We start from the raw sequence: 11,022 nt of genomic DNA, 5'->3' as shown, positions 1-11,022 counted from the left end.
TCTCTCTCTCTCTCTCTCTCTCTCTCTCTCTCTCTCTCTCCTTTACTAGAATACCGGGCCGTTCGATGGCTGCCCAGGTACTGTGCCATTCTTCCCAAAGGGCACATGATAAGCAAGACACCCAGCCCTGGAGAAAAGTCCTGGTCGTTTACTGAAGGCCAGCTCTTAAAGTCATTCTCACAGACAACGTCTGACGGGCTAGATACCACGTGAAGAACCGCAGAAGAAAAAGCTCTTCCGGGGAAGAGCAGCCCCGAGGGTCACGTGCAGCCCGCCGGAACCTGCTAGGAGCTCCGAGGGAGCAGTGCAGCGTTCTGTTACCGTGGAGACCACAGAAAGCTTCAAAGCCCTCCTGGTCCCGCCCCCATCCCAGGAGCCACCACCCCGCCCCTACTCCCTTTCCCTGCAGCCCATAAGCGGCGTCGTGCCCAGGAGCAAGGAGTAAAGCTGCAGGGTTAGCAGTAAGACTCAGCAATATAAGCCACGGCAAAGGCTGCCACAGCACGCGCGGATGCAGCTCGGGTGGGTTCGAAAGTTCTTAGAGGATCCACGTGTCTGCTCTGGCGACGGAAACCAGGCCTGAAGAGCTGTTCCCTACGCTTTAACTTCAAAAGGGTCAGCATTTTGGTTGCTGCCTCTCCTCTCAGCTCTCTTCACCTCATCCCACCTAGTTTAAGTGCTGGATGGAGGGAACCACACCAAAACCACTTAAAGTAGAAGCCCAGAAATCCAAAGGAGAAATCACAACAAAAAGTTTACAACTCTTTCCACCTTTCAACCACTAGAAATCACCTACTTCCTTAACTTCCCAAGCACAACAGAGATGTCATAACTAGATAAAAGCAGAAGGTTGAGAGAAGTCTTATTCACACCCCACCACTTCACCTAAAAGCGTAGGGGGGGGGCAGCTAAAACATCTATCTCTGTCCTCTGGGACAGTTTAAAAGCTGCAGCAGCTTGAGACTGCCCCCACTGATGGAAAAAGAATATAGCACCTCCTCTCCCCACCTGTTTTCCCAGCCCTCTCTCATCAGCACCTACAAGCAATCAACCCTTTGTTTACTAAGGTTCCCGCTCAGAGGTAGCTCCCTTCCTCACCAGCTAGCAGCCGACGGCTCCTTCTTTGTGCATTGGCTACTCCTCAAAGAGTCAGTTCTGGTATTACACGTAAGAAGAGAACTGTGCACAGGTGTCAAAGCCAGGCTCCGCCTCAGGGAGAAAACAGGATTACGAACGTCCCCTCTCAGCGATTCGGATGCCCAATGTGAAGATTATAGCACTTATGGTTCAAAGCTTGGCCCACAATCGCAACAGACTCACACTCTAGAGAGTGTCGTCACGCAGACCGTGCCACGCCGCGCAGCACCCCACGCACGCGAGGGCAGGGCCGCGCCTAGGGCGCTTCTCACCCCGCCCGCCTCGTGGCCGATCCCTTTGGCGTCGATTTTTCCAGTTCGTCAGAAGTGCAGTCCGGAAGTGGGAACGGGGGCGCGCAAGAGGTGTCATGCGCAGTCTCGGTCGGGGGCCTGGAAGCGCGCGCACCCAAGACTGCCCCCGCGTCGGGCCCGGCCTGGGTAGGGCGCGCGAAGCTCTCACCGCCCAGTGCTTTGGAAAAGTCAAAAAAAACCCAGGAGCTTCGAACTCTCGAAAGCCCCTATCGGGCCAGTACTACACAAATGCCCTCCACCCAGGCCCGAGAGTTACCGTGCTGGGCGCGGCAGGCCTCACCCCGAGTCCTTCACATCCCGATGGGGGCGGGTTATTCCGTTCCGCTCGCACACCGTGTGTCTGCAGCCAGCTGAAGAGACTGCGCGCGCACCACCAACCCCCCTTCCACGTCACCGCGCACGCGCTTCCGCCACATACCACTGCGCAGGCGCAGAATTCTCGGCGCGAGGCGCTTTGCCCACCCCGCCCCCCCAAGTGTACCGCACCCCCCCCAGTTCCAGCAGGCCAAGCCGGGTGGCAGATGCAGCTAGGCCCTCGGACCCGGTTCTCGGACCGGAGTCTCCTTTTTTTCCCTCAGTTCTCTGCGTCCTGGGCCCCAGTGCTGAAGCTTCTGGAAACGGGAGGGGCGGAGCAGGCAAGACGCACCCCGATTCCCTGAGCCTTGCACACGAAGTCTTCGTGGGAGCTGGAGAATCGTCGCTAGCCCTGACCTCTTCAAGCGCGCCTGCCACCCCCTCCTCCGTGCTTCGCCCGCTCAGCTTGCGCTCCCTCATCCTCACCTGCCCCGAGCCCTGCCAGGGCTCAACCTACCCACTAATCCCCTAACACCTTTCAGTTGAGGAAGGGCTTGCAGCCCCAGCGTGCCAGTCGCCTTGGCCTGCGCCAAGACTTCTGGAAAACTTAAAAGGGGTGACCTTGGGGGCCTGGTAGTCCAGAGGTCAGAGACAGCAGTTGTGGCAATCAGGGGCGGGCATTAGGGCTCCATTCCTAACCCTTCTCCCGAGGGAACCAGGGAGGGGTGTCCGAGAAAGATGGGAAGGGTTTGCCACTAAATTCCCTATTTGGGTAGAAGGAAGACACCAAGAAGAAAGGTTCTGAAAAGCAGAAAAATAATACCCAGGACAACTAAAGAAGAATATGTTGCAAGAAACGAACATACTGTTCAACTTGTTTTAATTACTTAATGAAAGATTATTTGACTAATTAAAGTGAAATAGATAATCTTAATTCGGAAATATAATTTTTAGCTGGGGAAGAATACTGGCAAGTTGCTTTGCTCTGAAAGGTTACAAATGTGAAAAAAAATTGATAAAATCTCATCTATGTTTTCTAGATTTGTGCAAGTGAGAAGTAGGATGCTAAAGAAATGCAACAAGATATATAGAAATTGTATAGAAATTAAACCATCCTTAAGTTTTAACTAATGAGTAACAGCCCATGGAATTGTTCCTTTCTACTAATGACAAAGTCTTGCACATTTTAACTTGACAAAAGTTCAGATGTTCACATTAAGATGTGGATTTCTTAGTATGCATTTCATATCTGGAGAATCTCCAAAAATGAAATAATTTTTTCTGTATTTACCACAGCTACTCATAATTCATCTATCTTAAGTTGAAAAACTAAACAATGCACAGTCAGTAAAATAATAAATGGGAGGAAAAAAACCTGTTGAAAAAGGAAAGAGTCTTACTGTATGGACTAAATTTTCAGACTTAACTTGGATAATCAGAGTTCTGCATTTGAGCTCTTCACATTTACAAAATAAAGTTACATTTCTGTTACTCCTAACAAGTACCTACAAGATGAGGCAATCAATCATATTTGCATTTTTAATGGAATTTACGGACTTACTGTATATCTTAAAATAATTCACTAGTAACTAATTGTAAAAGACCATATATTCCCCATACATTGCAGTATGTGTTTTTCCTAAAAAGTAATTTAAATTTCTGGATTAAAACCTGAAATTGTAGTATATATTCATTACATTTTCTAGCAAGGAGTACTCCACCTGCTCTACTGTAATCAATTCTACACTTAGGTCAGGAAGCCCCCCTCTACTCTTTCCCTCCTTAAATATTAGCCATTCCATCCCCCTCTGAGATGCTAGCTGTTTTCCCTGTGTTTTTTCTAATATGAATGTGCTATGAATATACTTGAATAATTAAAAAGTTGGAACCATTAAAAAAATTCTAACTACTTAAAAATTAAAGTTAAATTGAAGGCAAAATACTTTTAAAAAGTAACAGAATGATGTAGTCCAATACTATTTATGTTATTCTCCATTACAATCAATGATGTTCCTATAGGAAGGTAGTTTTAGAGGGAGAAAACCTCTAGGAGGGAAGATGTAACTTGGCTTAATCCATCCCCATACTGGCTCTAAATCACCTATACTACTGCAATAATTTTCTAAATGGTCTCTACCTCTAGTCCAATTCATCCTCTCTTCAGATGCCAAAGTGATCTTCCTTACAAGAAGTCTAAACGCTTCACCCTGCCCTACCCCCTTAATAAATTCCAGTGGTCCCCAATTACATCCAGGATTACAATATAAAATCTTCAGACAGTTATTTAAAGTCCTCCCTATTACTTCCAGGATCAAACATGAAATCCTTTTCACTTTAAAAGCCCTTCATGACCTGGCCCCTGGCCAAGTTTCCAGTTCTCTTACACACTTAATTCTCCTCCACATACTCATCAATTCAGTAACAAGAACCTTCTTAAACTTGATGATGAAAAATGCTATCCATCCCCAGAGAAAGAACTGTTGGTGTCTGAATATAGATTGAAGAATACTTTTTTTAAAACTTTATTTTTCTTGAGTTTCTTTTTCTTGTTTATGTTTTCTTCCACAACATAACTATTATGAATGTTTTGCATGACTACACATGTAGAACCTATATGGAATTGCTTGCATTCTATAAGAGGGAGGGAGGGAGAGAATTTGGAAAGTTTTTAAAATGACTCTTAAAAGTTGTTTTTACATGTAACTGGGGAAAAATAAAATACTAAACAAAAGCTTAAAAAAAAAACAAACCTTATTCCTTACTCATGACCCTCCATGCCTTTTTGCTGGCTGCCCCTCAAGCCTAAAATGCTCTCCCTCCTCACTGCTGATTCTCTAGATTGCTTCAATATTCAGTTCAACTCCAACCTTTTGTGGGAGGCCTCAATTTCCTGCCTTCCCGATCCTTCCCTCTAAAATTAGTTTCCATTTACACTGTTATCTATGTTATCTACACATAGTTATCTGCATGTTGTCTCCATCAGAATATGAGCTCCTTGAGAGCAAGGGCTGCTTTTGCCTTTCTTTGTACCTCTATCACTGAGAATAATATGGCACATAGAAGTGCTATTAATAAATGCCTGTTGGCTAACTAAATTCATTTTACCAAGAAGGAAAATGAGGCCCAGAGGGGAAGAAATGACTTGCTCAAGTTCACACAGATATGGAGCAGAACTAGAATCTCAATTCAGATCTAGTGGTCATTTCACCACACCATAATTATTTATTCTCTGAGTCTCTAAACATTTCCACTTCATAGAATTGTTTATAGTTGGAAAGGATCTTAGCAGGCATCGAGATCAACTCATAACCAAAAAAGGACTCCCCCTACAGTACATGAAAAATGGTCATCCATTCTTTGAAAATCTCCACTGAGGGGGAACCCACTGCCTCCTGGAACAATCCATTCTGCTTGTGGATAGTTCTAAATGTTAGGAAGATTTTCAATTTTTCTGGAGGCTGTCATGTTCTTTAACTTGGAGCTATATAACATCAGTGGGAAAATACTGATAGGAAGAAGCTTGTTTGTTTCAGGAAGAATCTTGAGATCATTTTTTTTTAAACTTGGCACTTTCCCAAGGATAATATACTGTGTTCCTTCTACTCTTGTTCAGTTCTAGGCCCAACTCATTCATATGCAGTGTCTGTCATTCATTCATTCAACAACGATTTTCCAGCACCATTATCTACTGTGGATACAAAAACAAATGAAACATCCCTGTCCACAAAGAACTCACATTCCTTTTTCACAGAGATACATATATATACTGATGGCTGAGTCCATTAAACTACATCAAGTGTAAAAGTCGTTCTTAAACAGAAAAAAATTTGCTTAAGGTCATCTTTTGACATAGTTGTCAGTATGAATTTTAGTCCAAGCCAAAATAAGTGGAAAAGAATCACAGGTAGTGGCATTATACAGTTAGAGCTACAAAACTGCAAGCTTTAACCTACTGATCTCACCAGTTAAGATTACGTTCTAAGGATGTGAGAGCCCATTGTTAAAATGTCAGTGTTAGCAGTGCTGGTTAACACCTCAGAAATCAGCACATTACAAATTGACTTGATTTATTGTTTTATTGACTGGCTAGACCTAAAGTGATGGGGAAAAAATGTTAATTATGTAGATTAAACTTAAAAGTGTGTCAAGTCGGGGAAAAAAAGAAGAGTTTACTATGCTAGGGCTTGGGGATAAAATGAGCAGTCCTTGCCACTGAAGAGCCTGTATTCCACTAGTATGTAACCTAGTCCATCCTCTCCATTCAAAAAAAACCAAAAACCTGTCATCTTCATTACCTGGATTATCCTAATACCTCCAAACTGGTCATCTAGCCTTCTATTTTTCCCCTTTCCAATCTATTCTTCACACATCTGCCAAAATTACCTTCTTAATGCAGAAAGCTTACTATGTCACTCCCTTGCTCAAAAAGCTTCACTGCTATCCTACTGACTATAAAATAAAATAGGGGGTAGGTAGGTGGTACAGTGAATAGAGCACTGGCCTTGGAGTCAGGAGGACCCAAGTTCAAAACCAGCCTCATACACATAACACTTATTAGCTATGTGACCTTGGGTAAGTCACTTAACCCCAATTGCCCTGCCTTCCCCCCTCAAAAAAAAAAAAGACAAAGATAAAAACCAAATCATAGAAACAATAATTTGGGGGCAGCTAGGTGGCGCAGTTAATAGAGCACCAGCCCTAGAGTCAGGAGGACCTGAGCTCAAAACTGGCCTCAGACACCTGATACACTTACTAGCTGTGTGACCTTGGGCAAGTCAATGCATTGCCTTCCCCTCCAAAAACATTTTTTTTAAATTAAGATAAAATAAAAACTTCTTAGCTTATAATCGAAAGCCCTGCACAATTTGGCTTAAACCTATTTTTACAATTTTATTTCAGAGTATATAATGCCAACAACAACGAAGCTCTGTACAAGCGGAAGAGTGTGCAATAATGACGCAAGCCAGGTGGGAGCTTGTCAGCGCGAGTCATTAGAGTCCTAATCTGAGGGTTAGGGTTTACGTACTGTAGCTGAAGCACTTACATCATACTTTCTCATGGAAAACTTCACATAGTTTGTTACATGAGGCATTTAACTTGCAACTTTGCAGGAGGCTACTCCTGTGGGAGCTTCCCTGCTTTCTTACCTCATGTGTCACTTTCTTATCCATATCGCTCAAGCAGTCAAGGTTCCAGGAACAGCCAGAATGTTCTGAGCCTCCCTAGCACAGAAGGATGATGAGCAGGAGATGACGAGCCAACATTCTGAGAAACAGTGAGCCCAGGAGTATGGGAACAAGGTTAAGGGAGACCCTGACCTGGATCCACATCCATTTGGGGAGCTTCTCAGAGCTGGCCCTCGACTTCGCCCCCTACAAGTATATACCTCCAAACACAAAGTTCAAATGAAACTATGCTACTGGCTATGTGAAATTACTGTAGGCTTATTCACCTCCAGACATTTTTTAATGACGCTGCTTATCCCTCTCACAAGAGTGGAACATGCTCCTTCCTCTGTCCTTATCTTCCTTCAAGGCCCAAGTCTGGTATTACTCCTCTACATAACCTTCTCTAATTCTTCTCTCCCCACAATTAAAAATGATAACTCCTTCAAATTGCTTCAAGTACTTTACCTGAATCTCTTGTGTCTCTCTCTCATTCTACCTGGTATCATGTTCAATGGAGTAAATATTATATCCCTCCTATTAGAATGTAAGTTCCATATAGGTAGAAGTCATGTATCTTCATCTTTCTATACCCAGTACCTTATACACAATAGAAAATTAACAGATATCTGAATACCTACTAGCTGGCCCTATTCTTGTTTCTCCTTTTTCCCCCTTTAGTTTCTCAAACTACATCAGTTTGTAGTCATTCTTGCCAAGCTTTCCTTCCATATTTGAATCCATGATTTAATTTTTCCCTGCTTGTGACAATCAAATCTGGATAGAGATCTTCACTACGCAATCCAATTTCATAAATATGTAATATATTAAGTTCCTGTTATATGCAAGGCACTATGCTAAGCATTAAGGATACAAAGACAAAAATGAAAAGACTCAATTCTCAAGATATTTAAAAATACCTGATGATAAATTACATGATAGTACACCTACAGTAAGCCCTAAAAAGACCACATCTGGATTAGTGTGTTCAGTTCGGGATGCCATATCTTAGGAAGGACATTGAAAAACCTGGAGGAGAGCAGCCAGATAGGCAAAGAGCCTTGAAATGATGCCATCTATTGAAGGAAATGGGGATATTTACCTAGAAGAATACAAGACTTGGAGGAAGAGAAAGCATGTGAAAGAGGAATTCAATTTATTCTGTATGGTCCTAGAGCGCAAAACTAGAAGCAATGGGTGGAAGTTGCAAAGAAGCAAATTTATATATAGGAGGAATGTCCTAACACTGAGAGTCCTAATAAAGTAGAATAAGCTACTTAGGGAGGCATTGGTTTTCCCCTCCTGGAAGGTCTTCAAGGAAAGGCTAGATAAACACATGTTAATTATGTTGGAGAGGGGATGACCTGTGAGATCCCATCTAATTCAGACCTTATTCAAGTGGGAAATTATGCCATTATAAAACTGCACAAAATCCACTTATCACAATAGCTGACATATACTAAGTAATCACTTCAATGCTTTTTGGTTGATTGATAACCAACTCCAAGAACTTGTTTAATAATTTGTTATTGGATTTGCTGATTTTCAAGTCAGTAATAACAGCATGTAGGAGTTTTTCAGTCCTTTTAATGACAGAATCATCTTTTCACTTCTTAGAAAAGAAAAGATACCTTTGAAAGGGAGGAGGCAGAGCACACAGTACTGTTGTGAACAGCAGTGAGACTTGGGTGAGGGAGGTGAACCTTCCCAGTGGCTGCTGATACTGCAATAAACTGAAAACTGGCCTTGAAGATTATTGATATCCCTGAAGATCCAAGGCCTATTATGTGGAGAACAGTGAGGATACAAACATAGTTGAGAAGAAAAATATACATATTATAACACTATGAGAACAGTTGTAAAACAGCATATTAAGTACAGAATGAGTATAAAGTACAGAATGAGAATAAAGGAATGATTAAAGTGTGGTATGTCAGAGAAAACTGTGGACAATATGACTTTTCAAACTTTTGTTGTTTTGACCTGCCCTAAAAAAAAAAATCTGTGTTCTCCTGGAATAGAAATCTATAGTATGTTTCTATTATATTACTCTTCTGTTCTCCCCTTTTAACTTAATGTAAAAACTTTTCTTTCAGCAATCTTCCTTTATTTCCTGGTCTTGGGAAAATGTATATAGAGAGCAAATTCTTAATGAACAAAACATACGTCTCCTGTTCTGTTTGCCTGACTGAACAGTCTATATCTTTTTAGTCTCACATTATCTCAATTTTGCCAGTCATGGCTGTGTTCATAAATCATTAACTCCAATTCCAATCTATTTCCCAGCTTTCTTAAATTTGCATGTGTCTTAGGCAGACTTCTTGGCCCCTCCCTGGAATGTAATTCTTCTAGGAGCTATTAAGAGTGATATTCACAAGCTTTACTGACCTGTTACCTTGGGTTCCAATTTAAATCTTCTTCATTATATTATAGAGCATCTTCCCTGAGATGTTCTTCCCCTTCTGAAAAGCTATGTTCTATCTCAGCTTCACAAGTCCTCTTGCTAATTCAGCACACAGGGGTCCAGGAAACCAAGAAAGAAGTGCAAAAACTCTTGCTAGAGAATCATTCAGTCAAAATCAAAAGAGCACCTCCTGTGTATAATAAAGCACTGGGCTAATAAGTGCTTTGGGAATAGAAAGGGAGAGAGCAAGTGAATTTGCCCCCCTAAGCTTAAATGCAAGTTGTCAGAGATAACACATACAAGTAACTATATCACAAGGCAGAAAGGGAAAATTTCAGTAAGAGTAGCTCAAAGTGCTAAAGAAATTAAGATTAAACAGAGAACCTTTTCACTTGGAAACATCAGTGAAGACTTCATGGAGGAGGTGGTAAGTTGGAACTTAATGGACAGGGAGGGGTTTCAATAAATTAGGAGTGTGGAGGAGGTAGGAAAGTGACATAAAAGGCAGAGAGGAACATGTGAACAGAAAAAGACAGTTCAGGAAGCATGGAAAGGAAGACTAGGAATTCAGTTTGGCTGAAGCATTAGGGATGTGAAAGAGAGTGATGAGAGATAAGACTGAAAAAGACTTAAGTTGGATCATGGAGGACCCAGAATGTCACCCAATAAATTCTGAACATTACCTGGTAGACAATGAGAAGCTATTAAAAGCTTTATTTTCTATTTCTTTCTTTCTCTCTCTGTCTCCTTCCTTCCTTTCTTCAACTGACAATCACAAACTCAGCATTCAGAGGAACCAAAAAAAACACCATCTAGTCTATTCCAAAAAACAAGAATGCTCTCTATAAAATACCCAACAAGAAGTAATCCAGCCTTTGCCTGAAGAATAACAGTAAGGGTGAAGCCTACTTCCCAAAGCAGACCACTTTATTCTGGATAGCTCTGATTATGAGGAAGTTTACACACACACACACACACACACACACACACACACACACACACACACACACACACACTCACTCTCTCTCTCTCTCTCTGTCTCTCTCTCTCTCTCTGTCTCTCTGTCTCTCTGTCTCTCTGTCTCTCTCTCTCTCAATTTGCCTCATTCCAACTTTTACCCATTGCTCCTGGTCTTGCCCTCTTGCACCACATAGAACAAATCTAACATCTCTTACATATAATGGCATTTCAAGTACTTAGAGACAGCTATCCTGTCCCCCACTAATATTTCCCTTTTTTAGTTTAAATATCCCTGGTTTCTTCAACAGGTCTTGATATGGCAAAATCTGGAAGTTCTTCATCATCCTGGTTGCCCTACTCTACATGTTCTCTTGCTAATCAATGTCTTTCTAAAACTATGGTGCCTAGAATTAAATTTAATAATGCAGATGAGCTCTGATGAGGGAAGAGTATATTAAGACTATCACCTCCTGTGATAATAATGGCATTTAAAGATTCCCCTGTATTGGCTTGGTTTTCAAACTGATTGTGTTAAAACCCAGAGTTTGTTAATCCCACCTGTGGGATGGACTTGTTGATGTGAAAAGAAAGTCCAGAACTGGGAGGAGCTGGTGACGTAGATTTGGAGAGACAAGAGAGAGGCGGAAGATCTTTTTGGAAGCAGCACCTCGTGGAGAGAGAGGGAGACTAAGAGAATTGCTGGTGGCCGCTTTGAATTGCCCTGGACTTTTGAGACCTGCCCCCTGAGCTG

General features: G+C 42.2%; 1 protein-coding gene across 17 annotated transcripts in view; it reads right to left on the bottom strand.

Moving 5' to 3' along the window:
- MGA (MAX dimerization protein MGA) overlaps positions 1-11,022 on the bottom strand; it is a 256,974-nt gene that overhangs the window by 109,728 nt on the left and 136,224 nt on the right. For 11 of the 17 annotated variants that reach the window (XM_069105787.1, XM_069105794.1, XM_069105799.1 and 8 more), the window contains exon 1: positions 1,705-1,854. The exons of 5 other annotated variants lie outside the window; for them this stretch is intronic. The gene's annotated coding sequence lies outside the window, so the exon portion shown is untranslated. One more of the 17 variants, XM_069105791.1, reaches the window with a different exon arrangement.

This window comes from Petaurus breviceps, unplaced genomic scaffold, assembly GCF_028583685.1.
Source record: "Petaurus breviceps papuanus isolate PSGF00001 unplaced genomic scaffold, PetGlider_PUasm1.0 77, whole genome shotgun sequence".
Taxonomy (NCBI): domain Eukaryota; kingdom Metazoa; phylum Chordata; class Mammalia; order Diprotodontia; family Petauridae; genus Petaurus; species Petaurus breviceps.
Note: the sequence above shows the minus strand (reverse complement) of the source record. Positions and strands in the feature narration are given on the sequence as shown.